Genomic DNA, 17,143 nt, shown 5'->3' on the forward strand with positions numbered 1-17,143 from the left:
TGGTAATTTGTGTGGTGACTTAGTGACTTGAAATTGATTAAGTGTAGGTATTTGAAATATGATTTTTTGTGTTGAATGTAGTTTAGTGTGGTAAATTGGGAGGTGACTTAGTTACTTGAAATTGATTAAGTGTAGGTACTTGAAAGGTGAATTTATCATTTTGAAGGTAGTTTAGTTTGTTTTTTGGGAGGTGACTTAGTGACTTGAAATTGATTAAGTGTACATTGTTGAAATGTGAATTTTTGTTTTGAATGTGGTTTAGTTTGGTAACATGTGAGATGACTTAGTCACTTGAAATTGACTAAGTGTGGGTAGTTGAAAGGTAAATTTTTGTTTCGAATGCAGTTTAGTTTGGTGATTTGGGAGGTGGCTTAGTGACTTGAAATTGATTAAGTCTTGGTACTTGAAATGTGAATTTTTTTATTTTGATTGTAGTATAGTTTGGTGACTTGGGAGGTGATTTAGTAACTTGAAATTGATTAAGTGTAGGTACTTGAAATGTGAATTTTTTTCCTTTTGAATGTAGTTTAGTTTGGTGACTTGGGAGGTGACTTAGTGACTTGAAATTGATGAAGTGTAGGTACTTGGAATGTAAAATTTTTCCTTTTAAATGTGGTTTAGTTTGGTGACTTAGTGACTTGAAATTGATTAAGTGTAGGTACTTGAAATGTGATTTTTTTTCATTTTGAATGTAGTTTAGTTTAGTAACTTGGGAGATGACTTAGTCACTTGAAATTGATTAAGTGTAGATACTTGAAAGGTGAATTTATCATTTCAAATGTAGTTTAGTTTGGTGACTTGGGAGGTGACTTAGTTACTTTAAATTGATTAAGTGTTGGTACTTGAAATGTGAAGTTTTATTTTGAATGTAGTTTAGTTTGGTAACTTGAATTTAGGTACTTTTTTATTTTGAATTTAGGTACTTGAAATGTGAACTTTTTTGACTTGAACTAATTACTTGAACCTGATTGATTGTGTAGATGAAACCTGATTATAGCTGGATATATCAACAGAATAATGATAATAGAATGGGTTTAGGGTGGAATTTATTGAAGGTGTCAGATGATTTGATGAACATTCTAAGTCACTTGATGCTTGGTCACATTTTTGGGCTATTTGGTGTCCTTGTGTTAGATGTGATGGTATAAATCTTTTAAAAAAAGAAATTGTGAAGGATCATCTTTACAGAAAGGGATTTCACGAGAACTTTTTAAGATTGCATACTATTCATGATGATGTTGGGAAAAATAACTTTGTTGTTGATGAAAGTAGTAGGTTTGCAGGGGATAATGATTATCAAGATACAAGGATGATAAAAATGGTGCACGATGCTTTTGGGATGCAACACGAGGGCGACTTTAGGAAAAATATCGAAGATGTTTCCAATAGAGAAACGGGCCATTTTTTATGAACAACTGCATGCTGCTGGTCATCCTTTGTTTGACCAGTGTTCGTATTCTTATTTATCTGTTGCTGTTAGATCATTAAGCATTAAATTTGATTGGAATATTACTGAAGGAAGAATGGACTCAATGATAGACGTTATTAAAGAGTTAGTTGACCCCGCCTTAGAGGTTCTTGATTCTTTTTATGAGGTAAGAATATTGGTGTCAAAGTTAGGTCTCTCCTTTGTTAGAATTGATTGTTGTGAAAATGACTGCATATTATACTTTAAGGAAGATGCTAACCTAAAGTCCTGTGGGTTTTGTCAGCACCCTCTATATAAGCGTGGTTGTAGTGAAAATAAAATTGCTATTAAGGCGAGGCATTATTTACCTCTAATACCAAGGTTGAAGAGGTCGTACGCTTCAAACAGCCCAACTCCTCATATGAGCTGGCATAGTGAAAATAGAAAGCCCACTGGTGTTATGTGTCATCCATCTGATAGAGAGGCTTGAAAGTATTTTGATACAACTTATTCTGATTTTGCAACTAAGCCACGAAATATTCATTTGAGATTATGTGTGGATGACTTCTCTCCCTTTTTAGTTGGTGCTGTACCATATTCATGTTGGCCTGTATTTATCACCCCGTATAATCTTCCTCCTAAAATATTAATAATTAGTCCCTATATATTTCTGAATTGTGTTGTTCCTGACCCGCGTAATCCAAAAAGGGAAATAGATGTCTACTTGCAACCTTTGATTGATGAACTTTAAATTTTATGGCATGAAGGGGTTGAAACTTGGGGCATTTCACTTAATCAGAATTTCAATCTGTGTGCATATAGCATATATAATATAGACTATTAATGATTTTCCTTCTTATGGAATGTTGTCTGGGTGGATGACAACTGGAAAGTTGGCTTGTCCATACTGCATGGAAAAAATAAAATTTTTCACATTGAGACATGTCCAAAAAAATTCATGGTTTGATTGCCGTCGTTGTTTCTTGCCACCTGATCATGAATTTAAGAGATTCAGAAATGCATTCAGAAAGAATAGAACGGAACATGATGGTCCACCTCTAAGGTTATCTGGTCATGACATCTGGGAGATAGTTTAGGATTTTCTTAAAGTTAGCGAGGAACCATTGTATAGGCTTGATGGATATGACATTTTTCATAACTAGACTAAGCAAAGTATATTTTGGGAGTAAAAGTATTGGCCAGATAATTTACTTAGAAATAATGTTGATGTCATACATACTAAGAGAAACTATTTTGACAACTTGTTCAAAACAGTTATGGATGTCATCAGCAAAACAAAGGAAAATCCTAAGGCCAGACTTGATTTACCAGAATATTGCAAATGCAGAGAATTACACTTACAGGAGGGGCCCAATGGCAATGTTCTTAAGCCCAAGTCTAGCTATACATTCAATTTGGACCAAAACCAAAAAATATGTGAGTGGATCCAAAGTTTAAATATGCCCAATGGATATACCTCAAATTTGAGTTAGAGGATTAATATGGTACAAGGAATCTTGCATGGAATGAAAATCTATGATTGTCATGTTTTCATGAAACAATTACTTCCAATTGCTTTTATTGGTTTACCTGAAAACATATGGAAATCAATAATAGAGATTAGTTTGTTCTTCAAAGACTTATGTGCCACCACATTAAAAGAAGAAAATCTGGCGCGAATGGAAAGTAATATTGTTGTTATCACTAACAAGTTGGAGAAGATTTTTCCGCCAGGGTTCTTCGATGTAATGGAACATCTTCCCATTTACCTTATGCACGAAGTCGGCTAGGTGATCTAGTTCAAACTAGGTGGATGTATCCATTAAAACGATAAGCAATTGCAACATATTTAAATTCATACATATATATTTTAATATAGTAAACATCTAATCTTAAGATTGTGAAGGGCAATTGAAAAATTGAAAAAGGGTCCCAAAATAAACATAGGGTGGAAGGCTCTATAGTTGAGGCATATCTTGCAAGAGAAACGTCTCAATTTGTTCATACTACTTTCGTGATGAAGTTGCTTGATCAAGAAACATACCGAATCATCATCAGGATGATGATAATGAGCCTCATTTGCAACCGATATCAATTTTCAATCAATCTGGTAGTAAGGCTAAAAAGACCATATTTCGCTGGCTAACTACCATGGAGCACAAATCAGTAACTTTATATGTCTTGCTGAATTGCTCGGAAGTTGAGCCCTCTCTGAAGTAAGGAGATTAAATATTAACATAACCTATTTATTTACTCATTCCCTTAAGGAAACTAATTGTGTTTCGCATGTTGGATCTTTAGTTTATTTAAGACTCAATTCCACGAAAATCAAGTGTATGCATCCTTTGCAACATAGTTTACATATGAGGTTCGTAAGTGTACTAATATTTCTACAAATTTTAAACATTTACACATTCTTCAACTAATATATGTATATATATATATATGTATAATATTTTTAAGTACACCAATCACCAAATGCAGCTGCATACGATCAATTCTTGAGAGATATTTCTTTGGGACCAGTTGAAGCTTATACAATGTCCCATTTACACAGTAAATGGGTTTAAATTTTTCACCGAAGAACATTCCAAAACAAGGAAAACAAACAATAGTGGTATTTGGGTCAAGGGTGATGATGATGTTTATTACTTTGGTATCACACAAGAGATCTTAGAACTGGAGTATGCTGGTTTTCCAATAAAAAAATTATCTTCTTTCGATGTAAGTGGTTTGATCCAAGCACAAGAGGCACAAGAGTACATAAGGAGCATAACATCAATGAAGTTAAGCACAATAGGTTGTATCCTGTTTACGATCTCTTTGTTCTCGTGCAAAATTCTAAACAAGCGTATTATGCTTCTTATCTGTTGTGTTAGTGGAGAATCTTCAGGAGAGAAGGATTAATTTGTGTAGGTTGTATTTATTATGTATTGATGTCATTATGCTTTGTACTATTTACCTTTATGTTTCTTGTTTAAGATTTATATGTAATATACTGTGTAATATTGTTGTTTACACTTTTCTATAATTTATGTAGTAATAGAAATATTCTTGTCTTTCTCATGTTGTTGGAGCGATTTGAAATATGAATTAGTAACTTGAAATTAGTTACTTGGAATGTTTTCTTAAATATTCATTTTGTAAGGACTAACTACTTGTTAGCTTTACATAATTTAGATGACAGGTAAAGGTGACAAAGGTAAGCAAAAAGTTGATCCTACAAAAACAAAAAAGAAAAAACAACCTCTGCCTTATATACGATCGACAGATATTCATATATTTGAGGGTCGGTTTGCTGATGCACCAGCATGACCCTCATATTCTAGGTCATCGCAACATTTCTGCTCATACGCATGTGGGTCCACTTCATGGGTCTAGAGCGACTCATTCTGCTCTCATCCCCGTGCCACTGCCATCAAGTACTATTAAATGACCGCTGGCACATCCAGATATCTACCATCATCTGCAGTACCCTCTATTGACCGTTGGTACATCCAGGCATCTACCATCGTCTGCAGTACCCTCTATTAGCAGTCACCCACGTTCTTACAGTGATTCTATTGGATCCATTGGGTTGATGGATCTTCATCTTGGAGGTACTCTATCCGTTGCTTCAGATTTGCCCACGCCAGTACATCCACCAACACTTGTTCCGCAGCCCAGAGACAAAGATGATTATTGAAAGCGGTATATTATTTCATATGGAATAGGGTAAGATTTCTAAATATAACAACATTATTCATTTTTCATTTACTATATTATTATGCTATATGAAATTACTGTTTGATCTTGTATTGTAGGTTTAAGCCCGATGTTGGAGTTGGAAAAATTACGACTTCATGCATTAGTCTGAACTTTAACGGCTATTGGACCAGTTGGCAAAAGGTTTCAAAATATGACAGAGAAAAAATATTTTAAGAATTTTATATAAGGATTTAACTTATCAACTACTTAACACATTGTTAGAACAAAAAATTGAATATTATATTTTTGTTTTTGTTGTAGAAATATTACTGGTGGAATGAAGTACATGAAACTGCTATACAGAGAAATTTTTATACAAGAGCTAGAGCCAAAATAAACGGTCTGTTGGATTATGCCAGAACGAACAGGGTACGACCAGGGTTTATACTCGAATCCATATGGAAAAATTATCTTCACTATTGGAATAGCGAAGAATTCCAATTGTTGAGTGAGAAAGAAAAGAAAGCCAGGGCATCATCCAAGGGTGGCTTTCTACATACTGCGGGTGTAGTTAGTCGGATTGTTGTGGAGAAAAAAATGGTATGTAATTTTTACAGTTTTTATTGTTTGTTTCTATTTAAATTTTTAATTATTTGAATAGTAATAATTTTATCTTATGCAGGAAAAAAATTGGGTAGGAAGGTAAGACACGATGAAGTATTCGAGGAGACGCATGTGAAGAAGAAAAACAACCCAAATGATGAAGATGTCTGGGTTTAGCCTCGTGCAAAAACTGCCTATGTAAGAATCAAATTTTGTATTTATGAATCTTTTTCTCAAAGTTGATATTATTCAAGTACAAGTAGTTTAATATTTTTTTTACTATTAATTTTGACTTTACTTTGAATATAAGTCCAATATATTTAGCTCGTTAATGAGTATAGTAGTACTCAGGCTCCTGAAAGTTAGGGTGACACAATACCTGAAGAGGTAGAAGGGGAGTTATGGAAAGAAATTGTGAGTCCTCAAGTTAGAGGCCAATACTACGGATACCACATAAAGTATTTTGGCGAGAATGTTAGGTCTTCATGCGGCCCTACATCCTATCCCTCACTAGTTGATAGAGAAACAATTGAATCATTAAGAAACATGATTTCTAAACTCTCTGAAGAGCTTGCTGCACTGAGAGAGAGGGCGAAGGACAAGGAGGAGGAAACAACCTCACAAATTAGGATGCTGCAACAACATTTCAGCTCTTTTATTCGATCTGCAGAGATTCTTCCTCCATGTCCTGGTAATGCAGTTCGGGTTGCAAAAGGTCTTGGCCCACTAGATGATATCAGCACAAATGAGGAATCAGATCCTGTGTGTGAGGATGAGGATGCGGATGACGAAGACGATAATGATGAGTGGTGGTTTTTTAACTTTTGATGTGTTGTAGTTTGGATTAGATGAGGTGTAGTTTTTACACTTTTGTATGTTTTTAGACTTGTATTATATGTTGGTTGTGTAGGAATACACTGGGTATGTTGTTGTTGTTGTATTGTCTGTTGGTTGTTTCATTTGTTTGGCTGGTTTCTTTTTATTTTCTTTTAAAATTACCAGAAAAACCGACCACAAGTGCTCGGTTTTGTTTAAAATAAATAAATAAATTTAAAAATAAAATCGACCACATGTTGTTGGTTTTATTAAAATTAATTAATTAATTTAAAAATAAAATCGACCACATTATAAAATTAAATAATTAATTTAAATAAAAATACCGACCACAAGTGATCGGTTTTTTTAAAATTAATTAATTAATTTAAAAATAAAACCGACCATTTGTGGTCAGTTTATCTTGAATTTTTTTATTTTTAATTTTTTTTTTTAAAAATAATATTGAATTTTAAAAATATATATATATATTTTATAAAATCGACTACACGTGGTCGGTTTTGAAAAAGCTACCACTCTTTTACCGACCGTGCATTTTGGTCGGTTTTGTGGTCGGAAATGCAATAAAATCTACCACATATGGTCGGTTTGTGTGATCGATTTTCCTGTTTTGTTTAGTAGTGTCAACTCCAGCCTTATCTCTGTCTACCTTATCACCAGCTACTACCAACTATAGTCATTCTTCCTTACACTCTTTAATCAGGATAATCAGTAGGTGGTGAGAAACACTTTACTTGATGGTAAGCCTTTTTCTTATAGAGACACAACATTACATCCTTCCTAGTAAAATGCAATGACACAAGAGTTTGAAGCCCTGCATGCAAATCATACTTGGGATATTGAACCACTACCTCCTGACAAAAAGGTTATAGGTTGTAGATGAGTATATAAGATTAAACACAAAGATGATGGACATATAGAAAGGTACAAAACTCGATTTGTAGTTAAAGGTTTCACTCAGCAGGAGAGGGTGAACTATACTGAGACTTTTTCACCTGTAGTTAAGATCACTACTGTCAGAGTTTTACTCAGTTTAGTAGTAAATAAAAACTGGCCTTTGTTCCAGTTAGATGTCAATGATTCCTTCTTGCATGGTGACCTCAAGTATGAAGTAATATGAAAGTTCCACCTGGTTTAGTTACACCTCAGCAAGGGCTAGTTTGTAGGTTAAGAAGGTCACTCTAAGGCTTGAAGCAAGCAAACAAACAATGATATGATGACAAGCTGGCCGAGTCTTTGTGTTTCAAGGGGTTCACACACTTAGCTTGTGACTACTCTCTATTTTACAAGAAGATTAACAAGTCCTTGGTTTTTTTTGTTGTGTATGTTGATGATATAATACCTTATTGGTACTAATCTGAAAGAAATTCAACAACTAAAAGTTTTTCTCCATCACCAATTCAAAATCAAAAACTTGGGTAAACTACATTACTTCTTGGGACTAGAAATTCTTTATACTGCCAATGGGATTCTGGTGTCACAAAGAAAGTTTACGAATGATCTACTAAAAGAAAGTTTACGAATGATCTACTAAAAGAGTTTGATTTTTTGGACTACCCTGCAGTCTCTATTTCACTTGATTATACTAAAAGACTACATGCTGCAGATGGCAAACATCTATTAGATCCAACTTCCTAAAGAAAACTAGTTGGAAAACTAAATTTTCTTAGCAATACAAGGCTAGATATTTCTTACAGCGTGCAACATTTAAGACAATTTATGAAAGCTCCCATAGAACCGCATTACAAAGTTGCATTATATGTGTTGAGGTATCTCAAATCTGACCCTTCTTTAGGTCTTTTCTTGTCTAATGATCCTAATTGTGCTATCACAGCTCATTGTGATTTTGATTAGGCTAGGATTCAAGGAGGTTGGTGAGTGGGTACATAATGTTTTTGGGTAACATTCCTATCAGCTGGAAGTTCAAGAAACAACCAACCATATCCTTATATCAGTTAAGGCAAAGTATAGAGCCATTAGGAAGGTGGTGGGAGAACTCGTTTGGATAGATAAGCTCCCCACAGAATTGACAGCTTCTACTTTTAAACCTATTACACTCTTTTGTGACAGCCAAGCAACCATACATATAGCTAAGAACCCTTTGTTCCATGAAAGGACCAAACACATAAAAGTCGACTGCCATTTTGTCAGGAAAAAGCTACATTAAGGACACATTCAACTTCAACATGTTTCATCTACTGATCAATTAGCTGATATACTTATAAGGCCCTCCCCAGTCCCAACATCATTCCATTCTTGGCAAGTTGTCAATGCATTCCCACCTCCAACTTGAGTATGTGTGTGTGTAGAGATTATCAAGCTTAATTATGCTATTAGTTTAGTTAGTATAGTTTGGTGTTAGCCTTGTTACAGTTTGGTGTTAGCCTTGATACCTGTACAACTAGCTGATTAGTTTCTTGTTATTAGAGTAGTTTGTTAGAATAGTTATGCTGACTAGGAAATTGGTTATGTCTTGTTGTAAGCTGTAGACAATTGATTTTTATTTTCCTTACTTGTATATATATAGATTGCTCCTACATGAATAAAATCAGTTTTTGATTTCTCATTTCAACCTCTCAAATATCTTCTCTCTAGAGCTCAAATTGCTCCATTAAGGGAGTTTATGATCTACTTCACTTGAAGCTCCTTCAATTCTAACAAAGATTAATGTTGTGGTCGTTTTTGTCACGTCATAAAATAAGGGTTCTTCTTGGTGCGGGTTTAGTAGAGCTTGAGAATCTAGCTAGAACTATTTTACTTTTTTTTGTTCTTTTTAAATTTTCCAAGTCATGTGGGATTGTTATCTTTCATACCATAAGCATAAAAGAGAAACAAAAAGAAACGTTGCTTATTCGACTTTATACAAGGGATTAGTTTAACTTATAAAAAAAATTGTCTTATCAATTTTGATCTTATACCGTAGACTTATCTTATGTCCTTGAGGAAAGGTCCTTTAGTCTTAATTGTTGGAAAGCTGTTGAGCAGATAGATGTGTCATATATTTTGCTAGATGAGGGTTCTTTGCCAGTTTTGCTAGCCAATCTACCAGTTGGTTCGCTTCTCTGCGCGCAGTAGTTAGTAATCTTGATGTCAGCATGAGCGAGCAGATCTGTTGTGTCCCCAATAACCTCGTTGAGCTATTTGAACTAATATTGTAAAGTAGACATGCTAAGTACCTTAACTCATTGCTCATTTATTAAATGTTTTTGTTGGCAAATTAGATCTAGATTGAGAAAGACAATTAGCTTCTTGAAAATTCGTTGGGGTCATATCAGTAGGAGAATCACACCAAAACTTTCTTAATGTATAGATTTTTTCTTTTTTAATATTTAATGAAACTCTTAAAATTTTTTTTTTTTTAATTACAATAAAATTCTTAAAATTAAGAAAATAACTTTTCTATTAAAAGTAAGAAAAATAAGTTTCATAAATAACATTCTATGATTCCTCCAACGAACTTCCTCTTTATCCTCATCCGTAGTCCCTTCTCCACCTCCTTACAATCTAAATTACATATAAATTTTTTAATTGCGTGCAAAACATTAAATAGAATCCACTTTCTTTTTTTGTTAAAAAAATAGTATTTTTCTTTGTACCTAAAACACAAGAATAATAGGCAAGTTTTCTTATCCATATCAGAAATGGATCAGTTTAAGGAAGGTATCAATTTTAACTAAGAGGGGATGACACATACTCCTATTCTTTTTTTCCGCACTCTCCCCTTTTAAAAATAATAATAAAAAAATACTTAAATTTGATCACAATTTTATGACACCACAGTATTTATTTGAAGTAGAATAATATAACTCTTCGATCCACCTGACACCTAATATCAATTCAAGTGTAGAGCTTATTATAAACCCTTTAATAATTTATTTTTTGTAAAGTGAAAAAATTGTGTAACATACAATTTTCTTGTTCAATTGTATATAACTATATAACTAGTATATCTATTACATTATATATAAAAGTGTATATAATGTACAAAAAAGGTTTCAAAAAATGTACAGCACGTAGCTATATAGATAATGTTTTCCCTATGATTTTCAGTTGCAGTTTTTGTTCAAAACAAGCTATATCTTCACTAAATGACTTCAAATTTTGTAGACAGACTCTTTAGACTATTTTCGACAAATCTATATAAACAAAAACTAGTTCAAATTTCTCAAAAACACCAAATTCGAAATTCAAACTCACTTCTTCGACTTCTTAAACAATGAGGGATAACCTTTCTAATTAATATGATTTTCTCCCCCAAATCTTACAAAATCAATATTTTAAACACAATCTTACTTCAAAAGCAAGAACAAATCGAATTTTCAATAGTGAAGAAAGAGAAATCGAGAAAGTGGCCTAGCATTCAAATGATATACAATATGTGTGGACTTATTGGGATAAGGACAGATGACTGAAAGTGAAAACTCTTTTAAATAATATAAAAAACAAATTGTACCATAAGTGTATATAAAGTGAATCTTTATTGTTATCTGATACATTGATAAACAGCTTAATATGGTATGTAGTAGAACTTAATAAATATTTAAATAGTTTAAGATTCAAACAACATTAAATTTTGTGGATACTACAAATTTCAAGTTTTTCAAACTCTATTTAATTTGGTTTAATTTATTTTCAAGTGAAACTGACTTTATTAATGCATGATAAGAATAGCTTTATCAACACGTAGACAATCTTGCTTCTCAAAGATTATTATGGGAGTTGACAATAAGCAAAACACGTAGCAACAAACTTTTTTCTCCTCATATATGAAGTCGACTAACGTGGTATATATTACCCTTTTATATAAGCCACCAAGGGTGGGACAATCACAATATTGGATGATTGTATTTAAGGCTTTGTAAAATATATATCAGACCCTTTTAATTTATTGCTCTTCCTGACCCTATTTCATTAGTGGTTAAGCACATGGAAGACTTTTACATCCATGTGTGACCAACAATGACTTACTGTATACTTATCAATACGGCCAAAATCTCTTCTCCCACTTCTCACTTTATATGACCTCGCCCTTTTACAGCTCCATTGCTTTAGAGATTGAAATTGGTGGGACTCTGTCAATTTGAAGGTTCAAATTGATGTAATTTTTCTCTCTATTCTTATTTTCGTTGTTGTTACTTTCATGTTTTACTGTGCTATAGATGTTTGATTATATTTTTATGGTGTGATGTTTCTTTGTTTGTACAACTTCTTCGGGTGAAATATCGAGTAATATGCTCTCTCCTTCTTTAGTTGTTCCGTTGATGTACAAAGGTATATGAGTAAATACATGCAATCATGTCTTCAAAGTTTTGAGTGTGCTCTGGTTTTGGCTATTTACACTCCCTTCTTGGTTTCTTAATTTAAGTTGCATGTCAGTGTTGTATGATGTTTGCTTTCTCTTGTACATAGGGAGTTTGATAGCATGTCCAACTTGACTTTCTCTCCTTCTTCAATCGTATATTTATAGAAATTTCTGTATTTTAGAAGCTAAAACCTGCAGTTTTAATAGTGTTAATGATGCTATTGAAAGCCTCTGTAGGACTATTACATTGAGAAACATATGTGCATCAATGTTTAGCTCTGATTAGATTCTTACCACGAGAGTGAGACCACATTTTGAGTGTTTATATTTGCATGTATAAGTTACCACTAACTAGAACTAGTGTGCCTGATTTTAACTTACGCAAATTGAACCCAAACTTGGCTCTGTAACTCTTTCTGCTTGTACCATAGTGGGACATAAGGAGCTAAGATCCAATATCGATCAGATAACTACCGACAGTTCTAACTAAACATGCAAAGTCCAAATAATTAACATGAGTCCAGGGAGATAAAATCCTGAGAGAAAATCCGATTCTAAAATTTAATTTTAGAATAAGAACAGGTACTTTCACCTGCATAGTGGTCATGCCTAATATCCTATCCATAGTTATAGAATTTGCCTGTATCTTGCAGAGTTGTTCAACTTTACAGGGACAACAAATCAAGACAGCTGTGTATGGTGATGACATTGGACATTATGTAGGCAAATTGATACTATTGGACACCTATCTGATCTCCGCTGAGCAGGTAAAGATTTTATCAACTTCTTACAGTAGATCAATACATAACTTTTATTGGATACTTGACATTACAGTAAAACATGTCAACCAAACTGATAAGCTTGAGAAACTACTGCCACCGCCGATCAATCTGAATATCACAACTTTGGATGATATCACCCAAATGACTCCCACTTCTTCAACAAAAATTGGTACATTATTCCTACCAACCACTGGTCGACCGAAATTTATGTCAGCACACACACACACATTAAATATATTTTTCTTATTTCGTACTAGCAGATTTCTAAGAGTTGTTATCCGTTGTAGCCCTTCGAAATATGCACGTCACACTCAAAAATAGGTAGTGGACAATCAATTAGTAGAACCTTTCATATAAAACACTGTTATTTCTATTTTGAAAGTACACCCATTCTCATAAGAGATTCTGGAAGAAATGGTAATGAATTTTTTTTGCTTTTAGGAAAATCTAGTTTCTGCTCACTTTATGGAACGACTTCAAGTAAATTAAAGGGACAGAATTGCAAGCTAAATTGGAAAAGAATGATTACCCAGTGATAGTTGGAAGGAACATAGGAATTTCTTCTTATCAGGGTACAGGCATATTAAAATATTTTAGTTAAATGCGTTTATATAAGATACGACATTACACAATTATTTCGTATGTGTAGGTTTATTATTGCAGACCAGATTCAACAGAATAATACGCATTGATCCTACCTACCCACAGGCATTGAAGCTCCTCATCTAGTACAGACTTCTCACATTTCTTCTTTAGCTTTAACATGGCCTTAAAGAGCACATTGACTAACTTATTTGGTGATAACTGAATTATGGTATTGATTGATTCTTTTTAGCTAATTCTAATTTTATTGCTAAGAAATTGACGTGGTAATAGAAATTGGAAGCAAAAGACCTTACTATATTGCCGACTTAGCGTCTACTATTTTTAATCTTAATCATGTAAATAATAACTATATAACCATAACATTTCATATGTTTACAACTTTACATTGTCATAATCGATGTTCGTGTTACACATAAAACACAGAGGTATCTTTGTACACAACACTCAGCAGATAGAAAATTTTCCTGTCACTAATATTGGTCTTTTGAGTTCTCAGGTGAATGATCCAGTCTCTCTCAATAGCGGGTATCTATTATTCGGAATCAGGGAGAATGGATTAGCAAAGATGATATGTTGATTATTCAGGTTACCTCTACTTCCAGATTTAGATGTAAGATAATATGCCACTTAGAGTTGAGTTACTTGAGGTATCTTTGCTTTAACCACATCAGATTAGTTGATAGTGATAAATATTTACATCAACTCACATTTGACGTCTCGTCTTGTGTGGTTGCTTTAAACATATTTATTTTTATGTCTTCCTTTTATAAAGTATATATAGTGCATGCATTAGAATTTGTATTTGAGTTTATTTTAACAAGCGGTTAAGAAATCTTCGTAGAAAAGTAAATTTAAGATATACATGATCGATCTTACTGCGAGCTCTTTTACTCTACTCTACGATCTATAATATTCATATACATAAATATGGTCATCTACATCTAGAAAGCCGTATGCATTGGGAGAAGCTTTCATTTTGAAAAGAAATTTTGATTGATCAAAAGAAAAATATACTTTAACTGATACGCCATTAGGCAATATTTGGAATTTTTTTTACTATTTACCCATTGTCAGGAAAAGAATAATTGAGGGTAAGGGGTTAATTGATTGGATATCCTTGGAAGGAAGCAATCAAGAAGATTTAGGCCAAGCGGGTGTCAAGTTGGATCATGATTATGTCATTGTGATTTTAGAAGATTGAGCCTTCCAATGATTTAGGAGGAATACAAAGGAGGGAATAAAAGGCGTTAAAGTGTATTAAACGATGTTTGTGGCTTATTATTTTGGGTTACTCGTAGTTAAATTGAAATATATTTAGGATACAACTGATTTTTTTGTCATAACTGCCCGTATGAGATTTGATCTTTAGGATATTTGCAGGTACTCATTTTCATCTTGAAAGATTTCAAAATTATCCCTCCGAGTTTTTCCACGACATGCATCAAATACATTTATTATGCTCAAAGTCTCATACTATATTTAGAATCTGCTGTATGCTAATAGATATATTTCTAAAATTTTCATGTTACGAAGCTCTGGGATATATTGAAATGTATATGTATAGGTGATCTTCATTTTGTAAGCATAGATAGTTGTTAATAACACAGCTAAAGACATGGCAACTACAATCAATAGAAAGACAGCCCCTGTACGAGAAATAGTGGCATTTGGTTCCTATCAGATTCGAGCTGAGACTCTGATTAAAACTTATTTGTTAGCATACCCTTCTATACCTTACATTTCTATATTTGCTAGCATATTTTCTTGCAAAATGATTAGGTTTATTGATCATAGATCCTTTCATCTTTTTCATTATGACTATTGAAGAACTGACTTTCCCTTTTTGAGTAAAAGCTGAGCCATATTTGATGAAGAAACTTTACATATTCTCGGTCTTCTTTCTTCATGGTAGTGAAAAAAAGAAAGAAAATATGAGGAATTGGGGAAAATTAAAAATAACTAATTGGTTTCTTAAAAAATAATAGATCATTTACAACGTACTTTTATGTATTATACCGCCCCCTCCCTCCTCCCCTCTATCTAGCCAAGAGCACCTTCATTAACCATTAACTATTTTGGCTCTCCACAGTTTATGATTTATGTCAACTGATCAACAATTTTTATTTTAGGACTTCCACTACCCTAACAAAAATTTAAAGGATTGAGTAGAACAACCGATAAAAATTCGGCTCTATCTTTATTTTTTCCAAGGAGTTAGTAATTTACTTCTCATGTTTGTGCAACTTATTTTTCTCAGTGGCATGTCAACAGTTCATTCTATTTTCATATCTGTTGTGTCCATGTATTTTGTGTTCTGGTCCAATTTTTTCTCCGATCGCAATCCTGATGGCCTTTTAATCACTAGAAGTTCACTGCTATTAATTTGTCTTTTTGAATATCTACTCATCTTGGAGTGCATCTCCCTCCCAGAAATTTCAGTTACTGCACATGACTTGGGATTTTCAATTAATCAAAATCAAAATTAGTAAAAAGCTAAATAATATCTACTTGCAGGAACTATCTTCTCAATTTTTTGTAACTTTTTTCTACTGGAGGGAGATTTTTTTGGGGCTTTGAATCTCGACAGTTTTACTCAGTACAAAGGACCAGTAATTCAAATTTAGAGAGTAGGAAGTAACAAATGATATGTGGGTTTAGCAGTTTTTTTGGGCCACCTAAGAGTTCCTGATTTAGCGGCAAGTGTATATGCCACGTTCGGGTAAGTTTCCTTGGCTGACTTTTATTTAAAAAAGTACTCATTAATTAAGTTAACATTACCATGAAATCATGACTCCTTCTGTTGTATAATTTTGGGATAAATATGATGATGTCTTCCTCATTTGCTAGGTGCAATATCTGTTATTGTTCCTTCATAATATATATGCCGCTTAATATGTCTCCACTCTTCATGTGTGGTTGCTGATATACTTGAATGTTGAATTATAATATCTTGTGATATACGAGCCTTGAGTTATTCTTAGAACCTCAACTTCCTTAACATGAAAATAAAAACGTTAATGGACTGAAGTATATAACGAGAAGTTATCCCTAAAACTTAATTTGAATTGAGATCTTTTTAAGAAAATATGAATGATAATATTAAATTTTCACTTGAAAGGATTGTCATATTCATATATTTAATTTACTTCAGATCTACTCTTATGTCAGCTTATGTTGAGATGCAACCATTTGTTTGAAGATTTATATTAAATCGATCATTTTTGTTGTCTTCTTCATTTGAAGTTTTCAATCTTCAGTTTCGTACAATCTTTGCACTTTAGATCCTTGTTTCTAGCTTTCTCAGGTGACTAATATTTCATCTTTTCCTCAGGTATCTCAGTATTGTGGTATGCCATAATTTTTTGAAGTGCAGAATCTTGGCTGGACTCCAATTCTATCATCCTACCGTTATAAATTTAGAATATGTTTGTGATGTAACTAAAATTCATCGTCGGTTAGGTTTTTTGGTGTATTGTGACGACTACTAGAACAATGCTTGCAATGCTTGAAAACAATTTAACTGCCTAACATGCTTGTGCTTGTAAATATTATTGAGATAATATATATAATAGTATGCTATTAAGCCTGAATTGTAGTATTCTTGTGCTCCTTCAGCTTAGATTCTAAAGAGTTGGCAATTACTGGACTGCACTAATTCTTTAATTGATTGGTGATTTTTAATTTTCAAATGCACTTCAAAGATTTCTCCTATAATGAATCTGGTATCGTTCACGCATTAGTGTGAAGTTTGATGTTATAGCAAATGATTTTAAATGCTTAGTTGTTAAGAGCATGAAATTTTTTTTACATGGTATTTATTTTTGTAGCTTACAGCTAGCTATGTTGCACTTTGGAAGGACCTGCACACAAGTAACACTTTAGAATGAGATGCACACATGTAGTGACAACAACATAAGAAGT

General features: G+C 33.1%; 1 long non-coding RNA gene across 2 annotated transcripts; it reads left to right on the plus strand.

Annotated features, from left to right (window-relative positions):
* Window positions 1-11,443: 11,443 nt before the first annotated feature.
* LOC107860981 lies at window positions 11,444-16,812 on the plus strand. Of its 2 annotated transcripts, none has more exons than XR_001671687.2 (7): window positions 11,444-11,630; window positions 12,488-12,601; window positions 13,058-13,188; window positions 13,266-13,344; window positions 13,719-13,832; window positions 15,737-15,941; window positions 16,554-16,812. It is a non-coding gene; the product is annotated as an uncharacterized LOC107860981 (long non-coding RNA). The 2 variants fall into 2 exon arrangements; XR_007052016.1 differs by having other exon boundaries at window positions 13,719-13,807.
* The last annotated feature ends 331 nt before the right edge of the window (window positions 16,813-17,143 follow it).

Source organism: Capsicum annuum, chromosome 2 (genome assembly GCF_002878395.1).
Source record: "Capsicum annuum cultivar UCD-10X-F1 chromosome 2, UCD10Xv1.1, whole genome shotgun sequence".
In the NCBI taxonomy this organism is placed as follows: domain Eukaryota; kingdom Viridiplantae; phylum Streptophyta; class Magnoliopsida; order Solanales; family Solanaceae; genus Capsicum; species Capsicum annuum.